The following is a 23,853-nucleotide window of genomic DNA, read 5'->3' as shown; positions in this document are numbered from 1 at the left end:
CATTTATCATGCTAATATATATACATACATGTGATGGTGGCTCATGTGAGTGTGCCTGTGTGTGTGTGTGTGTGTGTGTGTGTTTTGGGATGGCATTAGTAGCAGATTAGAAGATTAAAGAAGACAATAATAAAATGCCCAGGCAAAGCACATGATTCAACCAATGGCCCAAACACATTTATCCCAAGTTCAAGTATTATGTACAGTTTAAGGAATTTCTCATGGTCTAAGGAATTGCTAGTGCTAGAGAGACAAAACATGGCTAATTTTCCTTGTTATTACAATATTGTGATGCTCCAGATTCACACTTAAAGATTAAAGTTTATTTACATAGCACCACCTCGGCAAGATCCAAAGAAAATTTAAGCTCTCTGAGCCTCAGTTTCTCATCAACCAAAAGAGTAAAACATAGCTCTTACAAGATCTGCAGAGAAGCAATTCCAGGGGATAATGTACTTAAAAATACAATGCAATGAACATCACAGAGCAAGATTCTGGTGATGCCAACTTAACTGTTGGAACTCAATACAGCACTAAGGATAGGAACACAGACTAGAGATTGCATGGTGGGTTCAAATGTCAGTCCCATCTTTATTGGCTGAGACATGAGCCAAAGCTATGTAACCTTGCTAGGTCTCCATGCCCTAAACTGTAAAAATGGGTGAGCTAATCCATGCCTCTTAGCCACAAGGATCAAATGAGTAGCACTGTAAAATATTTACCACAGTTCAGGCACTAAGTCTTAATAAAGCGTAACTGATATTACATTACTTTTGTCAAGTATTTTGTTTAATGTTTCAAAGATAGATTAGAAATTGAGCTCATTATCTATACAATCCACTCAAAGGCCGGTGTTAAGAATAAGGGGAGGAGCAGGATATGGCAAAGGCTTAAGAATTCTGCCTCCGTGGGACTCATGCTGGGTGACAGCTACCCTTGACAATCTGGCACTGGGATGCAAGCAGATACAATTCTCTGGAAAGGGAAAAATCAGGATATTATATATTAAAATTATATAATTAAAAGATCAGTTTCTCATTGGCAGTCACATACACACACACACACACACACACACATCCTCTGAGACTCCAGACAATTTTAAAAACTTGCATAGTTTCAGGAAATAATATATTCAACTGACCTAATTTTTACACTGGGAATAGGAGACACAGTACATTTTCAGTAAACACAACAAAATACTCATGTCAACATTAAGATGCAAGAGTCAAAGAAAGAGAGGAACAGAGTGTGGGCGCCAGTGTCAGCGAACCTCCTTCATCCCCTGGGTTCCCCTGCAAGGGCAGAACGCTCCTGTCCACACCTAGGGTGACCTGCATTTCTCAGCATGAGGGCATTTCGGGGTCATGGAGGCAGAGCAGGGCTGAAGTGACAGTTGGTGGGGAAAGATTCCAGCTTCCCTGTCCCTTGGCAGTCAGTTATGAGATGAGTTCGTCACAGTCTCTTGAAAGGTCCCCAGTAGGACAATGGGCCAATAGCCCACAGCAGGAGCCTACTCATTAACCCACTCTCTACAGGCTTCCCTTCTCCTGGCACCATCTCTAAAATGAACTATTTTGTACCTAAATCCTCATCTCAAGGTGTGCTTTGAGGGAACAAAAACAAACATATAGTGAGAAAAATAGGTAAATAATATTAAAGAGGTCAGGATTCAGTGGCAGATGAAAAAAACTGCACACAAATGTCAGCTTCCTGATGAAACAGCTTCTTTACTCCACCCATGCCAATCTGGTCACCAACCCCATATATCCATGCACCACCACCCCCAAATCCTGGCACAACCAACATCTCCATAGGCAGTGTTCCGGCCTTAACTTTTACCACAGTCCACCAACCAGTGCAGACAACAGAGTCTGTCCGGTCCCATAGTCCTCACACTCCCTAACCCACCACTGCTGGCCCCATCTTATCTCCCCCCAAAAATATCTGCAGTGCAGAAAATCTCATTTGGGTTGAACAACTGACTCTGTGAGATTAGACATCCTAAAATCCTAATCCTAAAACATCTAATCAGAAAACTACACTCTGGATAAGAGCTCCTGGTTAGAACAAACCTCTTCTCAAAAATATGTGCTAATTTCCTCACACACAGAAGGACAACTTTGAAAAACCCTGCCCAGAATCTTTTGAGATGAAACCAAAAGCTACAATAAAACCAAGGGAAAAGATTCCCACAAGTGTCCTAAAACTCCACCCCACATATTCCCCTCTTGACTTTCCAAAGCTTTCTTCAAACCCTCCATTCTCCCTGGGGTAATACTGGCTTCCAAAAGGCGAAAAATTTTTAGATGAGTCAAAGTAATCATACATATTATAATGGTTCATGACCCTCTGAAGTTCAGCCTACCCAGAAAATCTTGTTCCATTTAATTTCATGGAGAGTGGGGGATTCATAAAATAAACAAATAACTCACAAAACTCCTGGGGTTACTCATGGGGGAAAATCTTGAAAAGTGCTGTTATAATGATGAAAAGCCCATTGGAGATTAATTTTCAACTCTTCTTAGGAAAATAATGTCTATTGTGGCTAAGAAATTAACTTCTGACTCTCATCTAACATCCCATGGAAAACCAATGTCACAAAACAGTTCATGGAGAGCTAATGCTTTAAACAGCATAGGTGTTCTCCATACACAACAACTCTGTGAGCTTTTCTAGCTCTTTCAAAAGGTCCAGGAGTTATCTTTATCTGCTTCTCTATGGCAAAGCCACACTAATAAAGAAAGATGATCACAAAGGATGCTCGAGTCAGTTCTTCAGCCTACTTAGTAGAAGGCTCATCCTGGGTCACAGAACAAAGTTCTAGAAACGTTAAAATTAGGAAACTTGCTCTTTTTCTCCACCACATCAAATGCCTCTCCAAGCACTCCCTCTAATGAGATTGTGGTGCACTTGCTTGAATGCAGCACGTTCAAATGGAACCCATATCGGTCCTTTCCAAATTATTCCAGAGCAATCTCCTTTCCCAGACTCCCAGTGCAGTGCCACATGACCACCCCTGTCCCGGGCCACAGTCCTGGAAGATGTGACCAAGTCAGTCAATGTAACAGAGCGGCTAGGATGCCACGTGTTGAAACCTGCTACGCTCTGTTTCAAAGCCCAGCACTGCCACTTCCTGACTATGACATCAGAAAGCTGTTTAACCTTCCTGACTTCCCGCAGGCACCTGCAAAACTAACGTAGTTCCTGCCTTCCTTGCTGGCCACTAATATGGCTTAAATGTGGTGAAATGTAAAATGCTGAGCACAGCATAAGGAGAGAGAAAGTGCTCAGTTGATGAGACTTGTTTTTATTGCTATGTCACTGACATTGGGAATGTTTTCTCTCCGGACTTCTAAAATGGTTGCACATACCACTGAAAAGCGTAACACAGCAGACAGACTGATGAAGTCTAATCGCAGTTCCATAACTTACCACGGCAGACTCCACGGAATTCATTTCCCTCATCTGTGAAACGTGGGTGACATAACAACATCTACACTGCAAGGATGCTGTGAGTGTTAAATAGATAATGCACACAGCAGATGCCCAATAAAGAGTGTGGTGGCTACTGTGGACTTAATTATATCCTGTCTCAAATCATCCTCACATAGAATACTGTCTTCAAGTACCTGATCATTCAGGGGTACAAAATAGCCAAGAGGTCCCTAGATTCTAAGGGCCTCTTACAGAGAGGAAAATGAAACACTGAGAGAGAAATGTAGCCGTTACCCAGTGCTCTGAGAGTTTCCAGATGAGCAGAAAAAAGCCAGTGCTCACAGGCCATGAGGAGGGGGCTTCAGACCAGGGCTGCAGCAGAAATATGTTGAAAATATAAGTCTTCAGGCCCTTGCTCAAGCCTCCTGCTCAATTACTTCGGAGTAGGGGTGCCAATCTGCATTCTCACAAGCTCTCCAGATGGACCTGAAACACATTAGATTGGCTCCACTGGTCTATACAGAGGGAACCTGATGCTTCTAGCATCTCCCATGGCCATTCCCCCAGGTACTTTGTAGAGGATCAACAGTGAAACTGACTCCAAGTAGATCACCAGTTCATTCTCGTCTTTCCTCTTCCTTAGAGACTCCTATCACAGCAAATTCCTAATGTTTGCAGCCACTAAAGAATGCAAAGGGGCAAAGTGAAAATAAATATTAAATAATATAGCATATGATAGTGATTTGAAGCAGGATTCACATTACAGCTGGTCCCCCCCCCCCATCTTTTTTTTGACATGCTGGAAAGTATTTCATTCTTGGGCATTTGAGAGGCCATAGCTCAAACTCACTCAGTCTTTGACACATCAGCTGCTGGTTTCCAAGTCAAGGGATGATGGAGGCTCTTCATTAACCAGGTGGATCCAGGGAAAAGGAAGTGGATCTCTAGACAGGATGGACCTAGACAAGCCAATGCTACCACAGAAAAAAGAAGAGACTTCCACTAAACAGCCACTACGCTGATCAAACCACCTGCCTTTTGGTCCTATTCAATAAAATCCAGCTTTACACTGAGCTTCCCAAAAGCACTTACTGCTCAAGCTTCTGAATCCAAATGTTCTGTAAGCTTCACAACAAAAGTAAAGGGTTAATGCTTCTCCATCCAGATTTCTTCCAATCTAGAAAGTGACATATGTGCAGGGAAAGTGAAATTTTAATTAAAATCAAGTAATAAATATATTTAAAATTTCTTAACTTTTCTATTTGTTTCCACTTAAAGGTGGGGAGTGATGACTGTTTTAAAGAATTTTCAAGAAAAATGAACATGCCAGACAAAGGACTCAGGGCTTCCAAGCAGAGTCAAATGAAAAGGAAAAATAGTCTCAGATTGATATGCAGCCGGGGGTGCGGAGGAGACGGCAAGTCTGCAGAGGGTGGACATTTCATCCTCCCAGCTATTCATCACCTTTAGAAAAGTTTGCTGAAAGAAAAAGACAGCAAGGAAGAGAAGAAAAACAAGAATTTACCAATTCACTTGACTAATCTCCCCTGAAAACTAAAATGGCAGTACCACTAGAATCTCACATCCTCTGGTTCAAAGAATAAAGTGAAATACAAGACACTACCTTCCACGAGGCTGAAGAAAAGCTGAAATAAATGGTGTAACAGAGAAATAGAAAACAGCACCACTTAACACCAAGTTTGTCTTCCTGGTTTATGTCTCAATAGGCAGATGGAATCCGCTGTATTAACAGGCACTTTGTTCTCAGCCTAAAGGATCAATATTACAATTACACTGCGCCAGCAGAAATTAAAACAGGTTCAAACATGTGAGCTATCTAAACGCAAGATGAGAAAAAACAATCCCCCAAAATCTAAAACTCCTAACATGGTTGTGCATCTGAAAGTGTGTGTGTTCACACAGATGTGTGTGAACACATAAGCATGTGCAGTTGGATGGGTGTGAGTATGGCTCTGCATGCATATGTGTAGTCAGGAAAGAAATAGTATCTCAGTCTGATATTTAATGTGTTTCTGCGCAGATCACAATTGAGTTCATGTTGGACAATTCCTCCATACAGGGAAATTTTAGGAATAACTGCAGAGAAGGAAAAATGAGGACATGGGAGAGAAAGTGTGACATATTCTACTGTCAAAGCCAGTCACAACCATCTCTCCTACCCACCATGATCTGCAAGGTCATCTTGACACTTCACCATGAAGTATTTAAACACCATCTCCTGCTACCAGGATGTGGACGATCCTCCAACCATGGTGACCAGTAGAATGTGGCAGAAGGAACGCTTGCTGGCTTCAGCCAGAGCTCTTCACCAGCCTGGTATCTTCTTAAAACCTAACGTGGGGGAAGATTTCTCTCAGAACTCAGCTGCCATACTGTGAGATGCTCAAGTCACAGAGAGAAACTACTTGAGGTCACTTTGATGGGCAGACCCAGCTGAGTACCAAGCAGACATCTAATATCAACTGCCAATCAATACAGAAACCACCTTGACCTTCTAGCTCCCAAGGCCTTCAGATGATGACAGTACCAACACACCCGCTCTGCACAACCTCATAACAGACCTCAATAAACTTCCCAGCTGAGTCCAGCTGACCCACAGCACCATAAGAGATGATAATCTCTTGCTGTTAAGTCACTACCTCAGACTGAACAGCAACAGATTCATTACCAACAATATACAGGGGAAAACCATGGGACTTGAGGAATAGGGTTGAGGTGGGGACTTGAAGATGGATATGAAACCTGCCCTCTGACGGGTCTTCTAAATCTGGGTTGCCTTTAAATCTTCAAGAACAAAGTCTCCAATTTTCCCATCATTACAGGGAGGAGCAGAGGATGTGCCTGAAGCCAACAACATGAAAAACAAAAGTAAACATCTTACCAGACACACCATTTTGAGGTTGTTAAAAATCACTGCTCTAAGCCATGCAATGATACAATCAAAACAGAATTTTTAAGGTCTGAAATCTAAAAAGGCTTTTAAAAGATGCAAATAGCCTTTCCTTTCCAAGTCCCTGCTTTAAAGTAATAAGAAATGCATTAGACAAATGCATCGCCTCCAGCACTAATCTAGAATAAACTCACTTAAATTCCAAGACTAGACCTCACTGCCTGAGTCTTTGCATACCTGAGCCATACCTGAGGAGTTACCCAAGAGGCCCAACCCTCACCAAATTCTCCTACTTTCTTTCCTCTCCCTTGCTCTCCAATGCACAACAGAGCCATGGATAGGAAGCAAATGACATCATATATGGACTGTAGTTACGTGAGCAACATCAGCACCAAAGGGGGAAAGACGAGAGTTAATTACAGAGGGAAGACAACAAACACAGCAGACTGTGTCTGGTTGAACCTGCCACATATCAAAATGGATTTGAGTCCCAGTCCTCTGGCTGGTGCCTCAGATGGGGAGCACCATGCTAGGGTACTCAAAACTCACCTGATAGGAGGATCACAAACACATCTAATGCTCAAAAATTACAGCATCAGGATTAGACCCCCCCCCAGCCTCATTTCAACTCTGGGACATGACTTTCCTTCCTGTCTTTTGCCCCTCAAAATCTGATAGTCATAGTCTCTATATTTTTTTGGCCCTTTTTCTGTTCCATGTTTATTTTGCTCCTACTGCAAGTCAGAAGTGGGCCCTGCCTTCACTTGTGTGGATATTTAAGTAGAAAAAGTGAGCAACAGGCCAAAAAAAAAAAAAAACACTAAAACATGGTAGATCATGAGAAGTCAATATAAAGGAAAAAACAGGGATATAACTCAGGAAAAACCATATGAGAAAGACCATGCTTAGGTTAAGTGAGCTAGGAAGACCTCACTGTAGAGATGACACTGAGGTGAAATAAGGAAGGGGTGTAGAGAAACAGAACTTCAGGCAGCGGGTCCCAACGATACAAAGATCCTAGGACTGAAAGAAAAGTTGAAATTTCTTGTTGTAGGAATTTCAGTGGACCAATGAATCTGGAAAATATAGAAGGAAGAAGAAAAGAAGTGTTGGACGCATCAATAATGAAAGCAAGAATTCAACCTGGGAGAACAAAAAGTTCAGCTTTTATCCCAGGAATGATGGGATAAAATGAGAGAAAAAGTAGGAAAGTGATGAAATGTGGTTGATGATTTTAAAAATCACCCACAGTGAATAGTACTAGAGAAGGGACAGAAGGTAACCTCTAGGGTACCAATAATATCCTATTTTTTCTTCTGTGCTGACTTCAGTTTGTGAAAATTCAAGCTACACATTTAAAATGTGTATTCCTTTCTGAATACAGAGGTATTTCAAGAAAACCTTCATTAAAGACCATACTAGCTTCTCCCAGGAAATCAGCATTGGTAGGTATCCAGTGAAGGCATCCTGAGAGGAGAGGACAGGATTCGGTGGGGCTGGGAGCAGTGAGAAGGAGACAAATTGAGTGAGCCAAAAGACAGGTGCATTTGCACAAAACACTACATCCTTTCTGACTCCATCTTTGTGCCTACCCCAGGGACTCAAACTCTACCTCACCCACCAGGCAACACTACTCATAACAGATCCAATGTGAAGGAGTAGGGGAGAAATTCAGATAACCCCAACGCACATAAATACCCAACAAAAATGAATCCATCAAATTTTTTATCAAGTACCTATTATGTCTCAGTATTTGGGAACAGCATCACAGAATGTATGGTGTGAGTAGTCCAGAGTAGGGAACAGACAAGAAGTTCAAGGACAGGCAGGCACCAGACATCAGCAGGAGTTCATCTAGACTTGGTGCAGAGGTCCACACACAGCCATAGGGACCAGTGTCTCTCTTCACACTCCTCCCCAAGATGGGCTCCACACTGAAAGCCGTATGTCCACTTGCTTCTGTTCTTGGTTAGAAAGCAGGGTTCTGGATTCTGTTTTAAAGAACAGAACTGGTTGAAGAAGAAAGGTAATAACCTGGTGAGAAGTGAGACCTTAAAAGCAAAAAGCCAGAGAGCCCAGGTCCTTATTTGGAAAGAGAAGAGAACAACAGATATCAAAAGAAATTTTTATTTAGTGTTACGGCTTGTGTCTAGATGGGTCCCCAATGCCTCATGCAATCATTTATGGACCTTTTTCAGAGATGGCTGAATCTAGAGTATGTGGTTGATTCACAGTATAATGCTAGAATTAAAGAGTGCTGGGATTAAGGGCAGGTGATTGCTAAACCAATCCATTGATTAGTTTGGTACCACCTAATCCTGGTTACAATATAAGAAACAGAAAGAAGCTTGTCTTGTTCCCCCTGCTGGCTTTGCTTCTTTCTGTCTTCCATACACTGCTTCTTCTCTGTGATACCCGTCTGCCCTGCTGCTCTGGCGTGGAGCCAGCCAGTTATGACCAAAACTTCCATAAACTGAACTAAATAAACCTTTCCTCCCTTAACATGTGGGTGTCAGATATTTTGTCTCAGCAATGAGAAAAATAACTAAGACAAACGGATTTCTCTGAGAATTAATTACTGTTTGAGAAATAGGTCATGCTAATTATTCCTGGAATGGGCAAATAGCTACTGAAATGAGCCACTAGTTATCACACTTTCATTCTTAGAAGAGTCAACTACAGGTTATGTTTTAAAAATACAAATTCTTTTGCATATCATGGTTCAGTGTTAAGGGAATATCATCTCCTTAGTAGTAAAGACATTTAACACGTCCCTAGAAAACACACTGTCTTCTGATCTCTCTCCAACTCTGGATTAGAAGTCTCCAGTCTACTTGGACAGAACATGTCACATAAGTATATAAAGATACCACAAATTTATCCAAATTACACCATTGATTTAATAGAAACTAAAGTCACAATTTGAAGGGAGTGTTAGCAGTGGATCAGTGCGTTCTAATAGCATAAAATCAGATGACATCTACGAATTCTTTCAAATGTAACAAGGAATGATTTTATTTGGGTAAATAGCAAAATGATAGAAATATATAAAAACTCTACTTCCTTGAGCACATACTCACCCTAAAAGACAAATTAATGGATCTACCCAACTCCAAAGGGTGCCAACAACTGACGGGAGATTGTACGGTGGAAGTCAGTCCTTCAAGATCCCAAAGTTGTTCATTTTGCTCCTTCCATGCTGTTACATATATAAAGCTCATCTAAAGTCAGGAAATTCGATAAAGAAGTAATAAAATTTCAGACTACATGGGGAAAAAAAACATGGGGTGAAAAAAATAATAAAATGTGAGCCCATGAGGAAAGAATGGAGGTGAAAACAGAGGAAAGAAATCCAGAAAATGGAAGGCTGCCTTCAGGGTAGCACCCTAGGGCATTTGGAAGCAAAAGCATGAAAATAAAGTTGATACAGAGTGAGATGACGTGCCACTACTTAGAATGACCCTGCCCACCTCCAGAAAGTTTACTTCATCAATGAACTGAAAGCCAAAAGCTGCACAGGGAAACGGAAGCAGAACTTTGGTTAACTCCATATGGTCCAAAGAGGAGTTTAAAATAAAGAGAGTTGCTCCTTTCTCCAGCCCCGGAAGTTGGGGGTTTCAAGCAACTCGTTCATGATACAAATGTGTCTCCTGCTTTAATTAAACTCCTTCCCTCATCAAAGGAAGGAGAAATAATCCCAATCTAACATCTTACCCATGATGAACTTTGCTGTCTCTCTTCTATTTCCAAATGAATTTGGCTTATTAAAAAAGTAATGAGCTATTAATTAACTCTACACTCATACAAAGCTGTTTAATTCTCAATCTAATTAGCAGCAATCTGTTGAAGGATTCTAACGATTATTTTAAATTTGCTAACAGAAACATCTTTTCACTTTTCATAAGTTATTTATAGAAGAGCTCACATTGGATCCTGTTTGGTTTTTAACTTGATAACATTTTTACAAGATACTCTATTCTCTGGATGACAAGGTGTAGAACTTTTTGTCATCAAAAAACTCAGAAACAAGATCCTGGATCAGCTATATGACTGGGACAGTGTCCCTTCTGTCTTTGAAAAATCCTGCAAAACCTGAGGTTTTGGGGAAATCGGAGGAGTACTGCTGTGCTGCATTCCCAAACCAGGGGAGACCCGAGCAGGAAGCAAGGGTGGGCTTAAAGCTTCAATAAAAAGACCAAAGGCCTGGGGTTCTGACTGCAGTTGGATTTGACAGAGAAGGAGGGATGTTCCAACACCAATAGGAGTGTCTTTTTCATAACTGATACAACAAAAAGAGCATTTCTGAAGCTCTTTTTTAAGAAACAACACATATTAAATTACATTTCATTTATGTATAGAACTGTTACTAAAACCACTATGGTAAAATGTAAAAAGGTCCCATCATATTTTCCAAGCGCTATTTGATATGCATTTTGCAGACATCAGAAGCTTATATGTACAAATTAATGTCAAAGCCTATATATTTCAAAATGCGGATTCAATAAATACACACATATATACATAGACCTCACAGAAAGTGAAACATATTGTGCAGAGGCATTTTTATTCTTCCCTGTATAATGTAAGGGATTGGTTTATTGTAAGTGTGCCGCTCTCTCTCCTCCTGTGGAGTGAATGTAAGACAAACCTCTGTTGTAGTTAGTGTCATTTCTATCCCCTAATATCTAGGGAGGAAAAGGAAGTCATTTCCTAGACAATCCTCATCTCTCCCCCTTGACACACTGAGGATGCCACGTGTATGATGATCTGTAACAGTGAAGACAGTCTACCTGGGTTTGAATCCTGCCTGTGCACTTACTAGCTGTGTGTCTTTGGAAAGCCAATTTTCTCCATTTCCTCATCTAAAACATGAGAATGGTAATAGGACCTGGCTTCAGGACAATTATGAGGATTAAATGAATTACCGTCTCTCTAAATTCCTCAGAATAACACAACACAGAATACACGTGCTCGGATTTTGAAATAAAATTAATACTAGCTGAGCACTTTCCCCTATAAGATCCACAGAGTTGGGGACATGATATGGCCATTGTGCCACTAATAGCAACATTTTTTTAAAAGCTAGAAGCTCAAAACACAGATACTGGTCACAGTGTGGAACTTTTTTCTGTAGGTGTTTTTCTCTGTTTCTTTTTGAGAAAAATGTAGGTATGGCATTAAATTACATGGCATACATTTTTGAGCCCTCACTGGTGTTATTATTTATTAAATGTCATTAGTCATTAAAATGCTAATAATTCACTAGGTTTTTTAAAAATTAAACACAGGACCTTGAAAGAATTAAATCTAAATAAGTCAGCTGAATATTAGTGAGCCAGAAGCCTGGGGGAATATATTCCCAAAACTAGTTATTTACTTATTTTACAAAAAAAAAAGAGTTGTAGTTATAAATAGTATTAATAATAATGGTAATAATAGCTAACATTTATTAAGATTATCCATGTGCTAGGCATCTGCTCAGTGGATTATAAGCAGCATCTCACTGCACATATAGATATGAGAAAAACGTTCATAGTGGAGATCTCTCCACTCTAGATCATTCCTCCCTATACTCCTTCACTGGTTACCCATCCCGAGTATCCAGTGCCCTAAACAGGACACACCTTCTTTCTTCTTGGGAGGAGATGCCCAAGTCCAACATTCCTGCCCTTCAGCAGGAGCTGAAACTGCCCAAGCAGATGGACAAAGCCTGGTTCAGATCTTCATCAGTGGCCAAGGTCTCTCCACAGGCCTGGGTGTCCACCCAGTTCATCAAGGTCAGAAAACTCATGGGCATTTAAATCCAAAAGCTCATCTTGCCCTGTGATCTTGGGGTTTTTCAGCCTGTTTCCCTATCAGAATCCATTATCTTCTTCCGTTGCCCCATCAATGACATCAAACAGCATGGTTCTCACCCATGAATGATTTTTGTCTCTTAAGAGGATTCTTGTCACATATTTGGTTGTTACAACTGGGAAAAGGACTATATTACTGAAAATTATTGCGTAGAGTCCATAAATGCTGTTATATATCCTGCAAAGCACAAGACAATCCTCACACCGAAAGACTGCCCAGATCAAAATGTCAATTCAATTTCCAGTTTAAGCCAAGAGTGACTTTCAAACAGAACAGCCTTTGGGTCTAAGCAGGCCCAGCCATAGTTCTATTGCAAAACGTTGCAAAGCCCACGGTGAGTAGCAATCACTGAGCCTTGCTTTTCTCATTGAAAAACAGCAGTCTGAGAAAATCATCTGAAGATCACACAGGACTGTGCCACAAACCCAGCAAACAGCAGCTATGATCATCACAGCCTTGCCATTAAAGAAGCCATGCAAGCCACTTTCAATCTCCATTTCCCAACTCTAGGAACCAACTCTATCTAGGTCCTGATTGAAAGCCTTACCTTTGTGTAATAAGATCCAAACAGTGAATCGAATTGATGTGTGCAGGGGACAGACTCTCAGCTTTGGTTTCATAGGAATCTGCTGAGCTGATCAAATGAAGTACCATAAAATCACTTTTCTACATAACATTTGGCAGCTTTAAGGTCACAATCGAAGCAAGGTAGCCACAGGATTGGCCCAGAGGAATTGAGTTTCAGGGTGCACACAGAACTACTGACTCTCAGATACCCCACTAGAATGGAGGCCACCACGCACTAAATGGAAATTAAGAACCAGAAGACAACAGGTGGAGGAGGGATTAAAGAGGTCCAACAAGCAAAACCCTCAAGGGACTTGTTTCAGGCAGTGTTCAATAAACACAATAAATATCAACACCATAAAACTAAGGACATAAGACAGTAAGCAACAAAGGAAACAGTTATTTACCAGATATTACCTGTGTGAAAATAAATACTATCCATGTTCTTCCCACCTGCCTTTCTGACTCAGCTAATACCTACCCATGTTTGAAAAATTCGTTTACACATTTTCAGTTCTAGGAAATGTCACCTGAAGGACCCCAAGGCCGGCTGCCTCTCTATGTGCCCATAATCTATTGGGCTTGTTACTATCACAACTGGTTTTCCATCTTTCTGTAGCTGTCTTTTTCTTTTTCCAGTGTAGCCTGTGTGACTAATGGTAGGAATATGTTTTTGGTTTTTCCTGTATTTGTAACAGGTACCATAAACCTAGAACATACCACTGTTGAATATCCATCAATTATGAACTCTGTGATGCTTGTATACAACATATCTTGCCATAAAAACAGTGACCTAAGAGAAAAAGTAATGCTCTGTGCTTACTTATCTGTAGGTTGTCTGAGAGGCCAGCTGATCTAGGCATGGTCAGCTGGGTTTAGTTTGGGCTTCAAACTGAGTCCAGATTTATTCCACCTGATTCTCAGCCTCCTTGGATCAATTCATGGGCTTGTCCTGCCAATCACCAAAACACAAAAACAGCAAGCAGAAACACATGCTTCTTAGACTTGGCCACGGACACTTCCACTTATATTTTATTAGTATAAGCAAATCCCATGAATAATGCCCATTTACTTCTCCTGAGGAGAAGTACAAAGTCATATGGACAGACCAAGGGTAAAGAACTGGAAACAGTCTAACATGAGAGCCCTTGCATCCAAAGCTGCTTTTATACAGTTTTAGAGTCTAGTTATATTTACAGACTATTACCCCAAATTCCCACTATGAGGTGTGAGTACCTGCATTATTCAGTTACAGCAGTCAGCAATGTCCCTGGCAGTGATGGTTATTAATCATCCTAAGGTCACATAACTGGAAAGTATCAGTGATGCACAAACACTGAGGCTTATCTAACACCAAAGTCCACCCATCTGCTGCTCCCTAACACAATCAAATCAAGACAGAAAATACAATCTCTGAAGCTCTGCTCCAAACACATTTCCTTTTCAAAGCAAAATTCTGAAGTATTCTGGAAGCAGTGTGACACTGTCTAAAGAAATGCAGGTAGCAAGTAGGGGACTGTCTGGGTGGAAGAGCCAAAGAGGCATCTTCATCCTCATCCTTAATCTCTATCCCCACCCCTAAGCCAGAGACGGGTAATAAAACTTGTCACACAAGTGTAAGGTAAATCCAAGAAACAATCATAAATATAGGTTCACTTAGTAGCAAGAGCCAGTCTTGCACTATTATGACAAATACTTCCAAAATATTTCCAGTGACGCTTCAAATTGGACAATGTCAGGTTCTGTTTTAAAACAAAAATAATGTGGATAAACAAAATTCCAGTCTCATTTAAAGTCAACCTCAGATTTTTCCCAGGGAGATCTAAAAAGACTGGATTGCAAATCAAAGCATAAGACGAAAACTTTTTTGTTCCTTTTGTAACTGTGTAACATCTACATTCAACACAGCCCACTCAGCCCCCGCACAGATTGAGTCTGTCATCACACACACACACACACACACACACACACACACACACTCAAAATGGGCTTAGGACAATGCACTTCTATCTGATGAGCTCAGAAATAAATATTTTGGATTGAGATGAAGCAGGAGTCAGCAAACTTCTGTAAAGGCCTGTAAAATAAATATATTCAGCTAGCTGCTACAACAGAAAAACAGCTACAGGCTCTGGGTAGATGAACCAGCAAAGTTTGCTCCAGTAAAATTTTATTCACAAAAAAACAGGATATGAGACAGATTCAGCCCATGAGTCATATTTTGTTGATCTTTGATCTAAAATAATGAAAACATATAAAATATGTATTTGGTTAAAATTCTACGTTGGTCAATACAGTGATAGCTTGGTTCATGAATGCTTATGTTTGCAAACAATTCAGTATGCAAACAAAAGCAGCAAAATATTTCTTCTGTTCCCAAACTTCACATCAGGTGACATATACAACTGTGCCAACCTTCTCCACACAAACACAAATGCATGTTCCCCAAAACCCAAAGTCATAATGAAAAATTAAGTTCACAAACCAAAGTACCAGTATACCTCCAATATATATATAATATTATGTATATAATATACACATAAATGTATGTATGTGTGTGCATAAATATTTGGTCATTCTTTGTCAGATTTAAGCAATGCCTTCTGAACACTTAGTTCCTCTTTTCTTCCTCCTTATAGGTCTACAAAATGGAAAATTAAACTCCTATTTTATAAATGAAGATACTGACACTCTCTAAACTTGATTCATCCAAGATTGCACAGTTAATCCATAGTTCCAAATAAGGTCTGTGAATTCTGCTTCAGGAATTTTCCAACCTTATAATAGATGCCATTATGTACCTTGAGCCTAAAAGGATTATAAAGAATGAAATGCTCCTTCTCATTCATAAAACATCAGGAAATGCCACTTTTATTCCAAGAAAATCATCAGTGATAAATTCAAATTTACCACTAAAAGGTTCATTAAAGCCCTTTTAAAATAGTAAAATATTGCAGGCAATCTAAATGTCCAATAGTAATGGAAGGTTGGACAAATTAGGATGTAGCTATTGAAAATAATGTTCATAAGAATACATAATGATATTGGAAAATATTCACAATAATGTCACTTTTTTAAAATGCTGAAAGCAACACGGTGATGAAAGCCTGATCATCATTTGAACATTATGTTATTCACATAAAAGGCTCAAGAAGAAAGCACTGTGATTGTTTATGATCATGTGGTTCTCCCTTGTCTAGAGACAGTAAGTCATTTTGGTTTTGGCCAATTTTATTCAGTATACATATTTGACTTTTGCAATCAGATCGATGTCTTTAAAAATGATTTGTCCTTAATGACTTTCTATTCTCTTGTGTATTGTTCTATTTTATTTATTCTTTTCTCATAGATAAGCTGTTCCTAAGTGACAATTTTAAAAGCAGCCGTTTCATCTTCGGGATTCAAGGTTCCTGGGACTCACTCTGGGCAAAGGTTCACCGCAGTCCCTCTGCTATCTCAGGTCTACAAGGCTGAAGCCATGGTTCTTTCAATGTTTCAAATCAGGCCCTAAGACCACAGACATCCATAAATGCCAAACCCTGTTAAGAGAGGTTGGGAAGAACCTTCTTGTTTTAACATTCATCCTTCCTACAGTTATTCCCACACAGAAAAGACTTAGCACTGCTTTATGCACAGCATCTCTGTACCATTTGCAAAGTGTCTAATGAATCCAATGCGGTTTTCATAAGACCTAGGAGGTAAAAAATAAGTAGCTTCTTCCAAGTATTCAGAAAGTGACACCATGTAATAAACAGTGATATCAGGAAATCAAGTAATCAGAGAACCAAACTGATTCCCCAGCAAGTCCACATAGGGAACTAGTGACCCAGGCCATGAATCTCAGTCTTGCTGTTTCTTAAATTCATTCTTAAACTAGGACTAGTAACAGCCACTGCAGAATTACACGGATCTGATGAGAAATAATGAAAATCACAAACTCCCTTAAGTACCTAAAGGGTATTCCTGCCATTGCTATCAGTGAAGATGCTGCAATGTTCTCTTTCCCTATAATTTCCAGATCCAGATTTTAATAAATATTTATCCACTTGTGTACCGGAGGAAGGCAGTATGTGTGCATGTTGCTCCGTGTGTGTATGTGTGTAGGAGGGGGTGTGAGTGTGTGCTCACTTTATTCAGCTGTTCAGCAGTGAGGGTTAAAGGTTGATATATCTTTCTTGCTTCTGCCAGTACCATTGTGCCCCCTTCGATCATGTTTTTAGTCTTTCCATAAACATTTTGCATACAATTGCAGAGATACTTTAAGTAAATTTTTATGTTGAAATTTTGTATTGATATATGTCAACACACATACAGAAAAGGTTATAAATGGTAGACTGCTTCATAAAGTTTCAAAAATGTACTGTGATAGCTGCCAAACAGCCCAGAAGCCCCTCTGACTCTCTCTGTTCAGCAGCCTCCCTTCCCCAAAGGAACCAGTGCCTTGACTTCTATTACTACAGACTATTTTGGGGCAGCCTATTTTTGAAATATTTTGTAATGAGATCATACACTAGTCTATTACCTGTATCTAGCTTCTGTCATCCAAAAGTGACTGAGAATCACCCATTTTTTTGTTCAAAGCAGTCCATTTTCTTTTCTGAATAATAGTCCTTTGTTGAAATATAATCACAATTTACCCATTTTCCTATGAGCTTTCAAGTTGCTGTTTCTAATCTGTGGTTCATAAAAATAATCTTTCTAAAAACACCACGTACATAGCCTATGAGTGAGTCAGGCTTACCCATTCTTATTAGCTATATATCGAAGAATGAGACAGTGCCTTATAAACTATGCATGCTTGTAACTTATTAAGTTGGCCAAATTTATATTTCCAGTAGCCGTATAGGAGAGTTTTGGATGTTCCACACCTTCACCAACACTTGACAGTGTGTCTTTACCATTTAATGAATCTGGTGAAATCACAGTGAAACCATTGCAGCTTTTGTTTGAATTTTCTGGTGACTAATGAAATTCAGCATATTTGCATATGCCTGGTGCCCATCAGAACATTCTCTCTGGTAAAATGCCTCTTAACACAATGCTTTCCTTTTTAAAGATTGTTCTTGATTTATTATCTACAGCAAGGCAGGAAGGACTGGCAGGAAAACTTTAAAAATTTAAGATGTTTTGAGAAAAAGTCACTTAAATTTGTCTTAGAATCTCAGTTTTTATGCTGATACTTGAAAATGAACTTCCTCGAATTCTCAATTCACAATAATGCAATCCATAGAAAAGCTTAGAAAAATAATAAAGTTCTCTTTATAAGCCCTTACTTTATGCCAACTACTTTGTCATTTTACACCAACCTTACAAGAAGTCCGTGAGAACACTGAGTTCAGAGAGGTTGAGTAACCTGCCTAACACAGTTACTAACGGGCTGAAGCAGAAAGCAAACAGTCTGGGGTCTCAAAAACCTGTGCACTGTCACCATGGCACTCTCTGTGACCATAAAGATTCTTATTGTTTCCAGACTTCAGCCTGCTTTAGAATCCTGGAGAGAGTTTGTTAAAATCCTGCTGGATCAGCCAGCAGGATTCCTGATTCGGTGTGCTGGACGGGCCTGAGAATTTGCATTTCTAAAAACTTCCAGGTGATGCTGATTCTAAATCAGGGATCACACTTGGAGAACCACTGTTGGAGAGGGGACAGTCATAGTTTACTTGTCTCTGTGTCCAACATCCTTGATCCAGTGCCTGGCAGACATGAACAATCACTGATTGATCCCTACTCCACTTGGCCGACCTCACTGGCATAGAAGGCCGTGCCTCTTGGGTGGCTTTGGACTAACGTGGGTGAACCTTATGACTCTCCTGTGGGGGGCCCAGAGAAAGGTAATGAATTACTCTGTTCTACGAAAGCTCTGTCCACTCAACTGTGAAGGGAGCAAACCGATTCCCCCACCTGCTTTTAATCAAAATACAGATAAATCAACACAAGGGGATAAGGACTGTAAAACTGTTTCCAAGACTCTGTGTTGCTGTTAGTCAACGTTCATTCAGGGGCTGCAAACCCAGGATGATGCTTGCAGCTGGACAGAGTCCAGCACTCACTGTATCCAAGCAGACCTGCCACGGCCTTGCTTCTAAAACCTTCTACACTAGGTCTCTTGGAGGGCATGCTGGGGCAGAAACTGTAGTTTGTTGCCCCAAATCTATGTTTCTTCCCTCTTATGGGTGACAGAACCCCAGTTTTTACCAGACACCATGTTAGCCAAACAAAAGACTAATTTCCATCTGCTCTTACATTTTATATATTCAAATGATTAACCTCTGAGCAACAAGACACAGAGGTAAAACTTTCCCTTTTTAAAAGGGAGGACTATGTCTTTCTCTATGATTTCCTCCTCTTTTCACGGCACATGCAATGGCTGAAACTTGAGCACCTGCCTCAGACCATGAGGTACAGAGCCAAAATCCCCGTGAGGACAGAAGGGTAAACCCACACAAGCTGGATCTTTCCAACTCTGTAGCACCAAAGACCAGGTGGCTTGCCTCCTTTGTGACAACTTTTATAGGAAGGATTGATCCACTTGCATCTTACTCAAATCACTATTATTCTGAGACTTTTTGTTTATGCAGCTACATTCACTCTTAACTAGTGGGCACCAATGTGGGCAGGCACTACGGCTCTGCTAAAGGGCCATTGGATGGGGTTTAGCCTCACATTCTTATAATACATCCTATAGCAAGTCACTTCAGAGCTCTGAGCCTCAGTTTCCCCATCTATACAATGGGAAGAAAAAGTGTTGACGTTGTTTCATAAGGCTTTTGTGAGCCATAAATATTATCCATTTCAAATATACCTTATAAAATGTAAAATCCTCTAAAACCTAGAGAAGGACTTTCATTTCCCACTAACGGAACTTTTAAAGACAAAATGAAGCAGGAGAAATTCACATACTGTTGGGAGCCGTGGCACTGTCAAGTCATCAGACGCGGTGATTGCGAGGCCTGTGGGAAAGTACAAAAGCCTGAGCTAGATTACCCCTCTCATCGAGCCCGCCTGTGTGGCACCTGTTTCTTATCACCCCACTAAGTTCCCGCCTCACAGGGTAGTCTGCCTAGCTATTAATCCTATATATAGCCAGTGCCTCCACCCCCGAGAGAGACTGAAGCACGGAAGGAGCCGCGGGGAGCGGACCGGTAGAGGCTTCGGGGCAGACTGTATAAGGAGAGAATAAAGAAAAGCCTGACCACCGCCAGACCTTGTCGTGTGTCTTTCCTGCCGGCCGGGAGCGACATCGACATTTGGTGGCCCGCACGGGGATTGATCAACCCCGAGACGCGGCGGTGGACTGCATTCTCCTACACAGTGCTGCAGCTGCAGGACAGGTGAGTAGAGGATAAGCCTGGGCCCTGGGTGGCGCGCACCTACAGGGTTTGTAGACTCCTCTCAACCTCACGCGTAAGTGGCGGGTTTCTTGGGCCTCACGCGGTGAGTATGAAACATAACACCAGAACTTAAGGTAATAAAAGAGTGTAAAACATAAACATAGAAGTAAAAATAACAGAAGATATATTAAAAATGGGAAACATGCCAAGTAAAGATACACAGCCTTGGTGTTGGTCCTTCGGAGACTCCTAAAGTCCAAGGACCTCAAGGTGGGGCGTAAGACTTTAGAAAATTTCCTTGCAGAGATTGACAGCTTTGCTCCCTGGTTTCTGCCTACAGGGCATGTAAACCTGCCCTCCTGGGAAAAGTTGGGCAGAGACCTTTCCCTAGCAGAACGGGAGGGTAGAGCTTCAGTCTCTGCTCGTCCATTGTGGGAAATGATACACGCGTGCCTAAAAGAGTGAGGGTAGTTACGGGGGGAGCTCTTAAGAACTTGTAGAAGTACTCGAGGTGTTTGAACAGGCACAGTGAGGAAGCTCCCGAGAAGGGTCCGTCAAGGAGGGCAGAGATACAAAAGAGGAAGCTGAGGCGCGGTTTGTGTCTTTCCGCAGGAATCGGGACGAGAACCAATGTGGGTCCCAGAGAGGTTGACGCGACAAGTCCCTCGACTGAAGATCAGGCCTGTTCCACCAGAGGCCAACCGCAGACCCAACAACAAGATGAGCCCTAAAAGAACTGCAGGACAATCCCTTTTTGGGGGCCTGGAACGGCTTGCTCCCCTATGTGCTACCCTTGTATACGCATGGCTCGCTCGCATGGCCTACGACTGCGTTTAAAAGTGACAGGCTTCCCACATTCTCCTCCCTAGACAACAACATGTAGCAGGGTGGGTGAGTCAATGACGGGTAAGAGCGTGCCTCCCCAGCACGACTCAACCTAAGCCAGGCCCTACCCCGTTCCGCTCGAAAGCCGCTGGATTGTTAGATAAATTTCTCTCCGAGGGGATTCGTGGAGAGAAATGAGTGCATGCCTATGTGCAACCAGGTTCCGTCCGGTTCATTCCTGGCCCTAGAAAAAAGGACGAGGGCCTCAGGGCCTTGGTGGACCCTGGGACGGCCGACCAGGGTCTACGCTAAGGGCCTACGGTGGGCCTCAGTTCGGGGCATAGGCCTCTGCACTCTATCCAGGACGGGCTGCGATGCGCGTAGCCATCATTTAAAATAAAATAGGGGGAGATGTTGGGAGCCGTGGCACTGTCAAGTCATCAGACGCGGTGATTGCGAGGCCTGTGGGAAAGTACAAAAGCCTGAGCTAGATTACCCCTCTCATCGAGCCCGCCTGTGTGGCACCTGTTTCTTATCACCCCACTAAGTTCCCGCCTCACAGGGTAGTCTGCCTAGCTATTAATCCTATATATAGCCAGTGCCTCCACCCCCGAGAGAGACTGAAGCACGGAAGGAGCCGCGGGGAGCGGACCGGTAGAGGCTTCGGGGGAGACTGAAGCACAAAAGGAGCCGCGGGGAGCGGACCGGTAGAGGCTTCGGGGCAGACTGAAGCACGGAAGGAGCCGCGGAGAGCGGACCGGTAGAGGCTTCGGGGCAGACTGTATAAGGAGAGAATAAAGAAAAGCCTGACCACCGCCAGACCTTGTCGTGTGTCTTTCCTGCCGGCCGGGAGCGACATCGACAACATACGAGGAGTCTCTTCCAGTAAGCAACAAGGGACAATTTCTCAGCTCATCCCTGCCAAGTCACCGCTCCTAGTTCCATCCAGGTCATTCTTTATTTTCCAAATGAGAATTTAATTTTGCTCTAACATCATTATTACATCTAAATTAAATATTTATTGGGATGAATATCAATTGACTTTTAGAAATAAAGATTTGAAATTTATGAGCTAACAGAGTAATTCAATAATTGTAAATTTCACAACCAAGCTTTGTAATCAATTACTGTTTAGTAATGATATAAATGCACGTTCTTCTCAGGAGACTCTGGTCAGCCATAAATTAGATTCTGCACGCGCAACAATCTGGCAACATCTCCGCACAGGCTTTGTCTCTTCTGAGGAGTAACAGAGGCCAGAGATGACTCCCAGGCTGGCTTTCCCTGGTGGTACACTTGCACCCCAGTTCACCCATCAGTCAGGCTGATGCACAGAAAGCACATTTCTGAAGATAAGTCACCGGGAGGGAAAACCTACACATCTCAACTCAAAGAGATGCCGCACCACCTGCAGGTAAGACAGACGATCATTTATGTATTCACCCACCTTCCAAATAGCTCCTGTGCCCCTACCACATGCTGGCTGCCACTCTACAGCATTCTAAAGCACTGTGGGAAGCTGAGACACCTGTCCTCCTTGAGGGTGAGAACAAGAAGCAAGTGAATAATAAGCAATGAGCAACATAAACAAATTGAATTGGGCAGGCCAACCACTGATTTTAGAAATAAATATTTGAAATTCATGAGCTAACACAGAACATCAGTAGACTATTAATGTTATAAAGAAGAAACAGATGTATAGGGAAAGTGTTATCCTAATTTTATAAAGAAGGAAATTAAAGCTCAAAGAGAAGTCACTTGCTCAAGATCAGCAACTATGTTACGTTTGTGATGTGAACTCAGACTGAGCCCTACCTGGAGCCAAATCCCACCCTCTGTCCACCCCTGCGGAGTGAGCAGGTGAACGGATAAGCTTATGCCAGCAACTCTGACCTGATTTCTCACTCACTGCAGAACAGAAATCCCATTGATAACCCCCTCCAGGTCTGGGACTCTCCAACTCAGAAACAAAGGCTGAGATGGACAGAGCCAGATTGGCTGCAGCCAGCCTGGCTGCCAGCGCCTGTGGCATCCGCCATGCTGAAACCGAGACTTGGCTTCAGTAAAACGTCCATTTTCATTTCTATGTGATCAGCATCAGCGTTATATTAACCATGAAAGGACCATAAAGCAATTGTGGGTCTCCTGGTTCACTGGGAATCAGTTCTTTATCTTCCTAGGACTGACCAGCGACAAGGGGTACATTATAAACTTAGCTTCCATTAGCACAAAGCGTGGTAAGAAGGGATGCCTGGGGGACACCTCTGTTATAAACCCACAGATTCCAGAAACTGATTAAAGAGCTTTTAAGTGAGCTCAGTGATTACATTTTGAATTCTTTTATATTAATTATTAAAGGCAAATTATGTTGTTGAAAGGAGAAGCCATAGAAAGATGGTAGTTTAATGAAATAGGTTAGGAGGCATTCTGGATAAGGTAATTGATTTTAAAAGTAAAAGGCATCTGGGTGGTCTGTCGAAAATGGAATTAAATAGCTGAGAATTGTGTACCTCATCGCTGTGTATGTATCCCTTGAAAGGCAAAGAAAGTACAGTAGTTGAGAAACTGGTAGGATCTGACCAGGTCTAAAGGAAAGGAAAGCTGATTATAAAGAGGGTTTGCCCACTGGGATCCAATTCACTGATCTCTCTATAGCAGGTTGGTCCAGCCTGTGGCCCATGGGCTCCATATGGCCCTGGGCAGCCAGAAATATGGCCCCACAAGATCGTAACGTTATTATGTGAGTTTTAGAGCCTGTTTCATGATTGAATGGCACAGTGCTCCAAGGCGACCATGGAACACCAAATAGGGGAGGGACACAGTACAGTGCCTCCTGCGTCCACACACTTGAATGGAAAACCCATGTGTGTCTGGTGTTTCAGATGCTTGTGCAACTGGACAGGAAATACACAGCAGTTACTGGTAAAA

The 23,853-nt window shown here is 41.8% G+C and overlaps 1 protein-coding gene and 1 long non-coding RNA gene across 14 annotated transcripts in view; one reads left to right on the top strand and one right to left on the bottom strand.

Annotated features, from left to right (window-relative positions):
• Positions 1 to 23,853, bottom strand: part of Ptprt (protein tyrosine phosphatase receptor type T) — a 1,059,888-nt gene that overhangs the window by 974,700 nt on the left and 61,335 nt on the right. The gene's annotated exons all lie outside the window — the stretch shown is intronic.
• On the top strand, positions 19,676 to 21,744 carry LOC134475993 (uncharacterized). Its single transcript, XR_010047370.1, has 2 exons — positions 19,676 to 20,100; positions 20,713 to 21,744. It is a non-coding gene; the product is annotated as an uncharacterized LOC134475993 (long non-coding RNA).

The sequence above is a fragment of the Cavia porcellus genome, unplaced genomic scaffold (assembly GCF_034190915.1).
Source record: "Cavia porcellus strain 051 isolate PalLab524CR breed Dunkin Hartley unplaced genomic scaffold, mCavPor4.1 scaffold_5, whole genome shotgun sequence".
In the NCBI taxonomy this organism is placed as follows: Eukaryota; Metazoa; Chordata; class Mammalia; order Rodentia; family Caviidae; genus Cavia; species Cavia porcellus.
The sequence above is the reverse complement of the archived record's forward strand: the minus strand, read 5'-3'. Positions and strand labels throughout refer to the sequence as shown.